Source organism: Myotis davidii, unplaced genomic scaffold, assembly GCF_000327345.1.
Source record: "Myotis davidii unplaced genomic scaffold, ASM32734v1 scaffold478, whole genome shotgun sequence".
Classification (NCBI taxonomy): Eukaryota; Metazoa; Chordata; class Mammalia; order Chiroptera; family Vespertilionidae; genus Myotis; species Myotis davidii.
This window is the reverse complement of record NW_006289570.1, coordinates 4839398-4839785: the sequence shown is the minus strand read 5'-3', so window position 1 is coordinate 4839785 and position 388 is coordinate 4839398. Positions and strand designations below refer to the sequence as shown.

Sequence of the window (388 nt, the reverse complement as noted above, 5' to 3'; positions counted from 1 at the left end):
CAGTAAAAACAAATGTTCAAATGGATTTATATTAGGGAAGGGGTAGGGATTTGAAAAGCCAGTGGGCAGGGGGGAAGGCAGGGCAATTAAAAAAAAACTTTAAGGGAATTTCCCAATTCAATCCACTACTTCTATATCTTATACCTTGGTAATACCTTTGACATCTCTGAACATGACTGTGCAGCCCCGCGGAGGAGGCTGGGAGAGGGGTGGGTGCTAGGAAAGGGGGCAGGGCCCTGGGACCCCCACCTCCAAGGACAAAAAGGGGGAGGGGTCTAGAAAAGAGGATGAAATGATGGGCGGGGCCGGGGAGCAGAGGCCTCAGGGTAAGGGCTGGAGTGTGGGGAGGAGCCCGTGACCGCGCAGGGCGCCTGGGGACGCACCCACG

At 54.6% G+C, this 388-nt stretch overlaps 1 protein-coding gene across 1 annotated transcript in view; it reads right to left on the bottom strand.

Moving 5' to 3' along the window:
• The window catches only part of INPP5J (inositol polyphosphate-5-phosphatase J), a 30095-nt gene that overhangs the window by 5303 nt on the left and 24404 nt on the right, over positions 1–388 (bottom strand). The gene's annotated exons all lie outside the window — the stretch shown is intronic.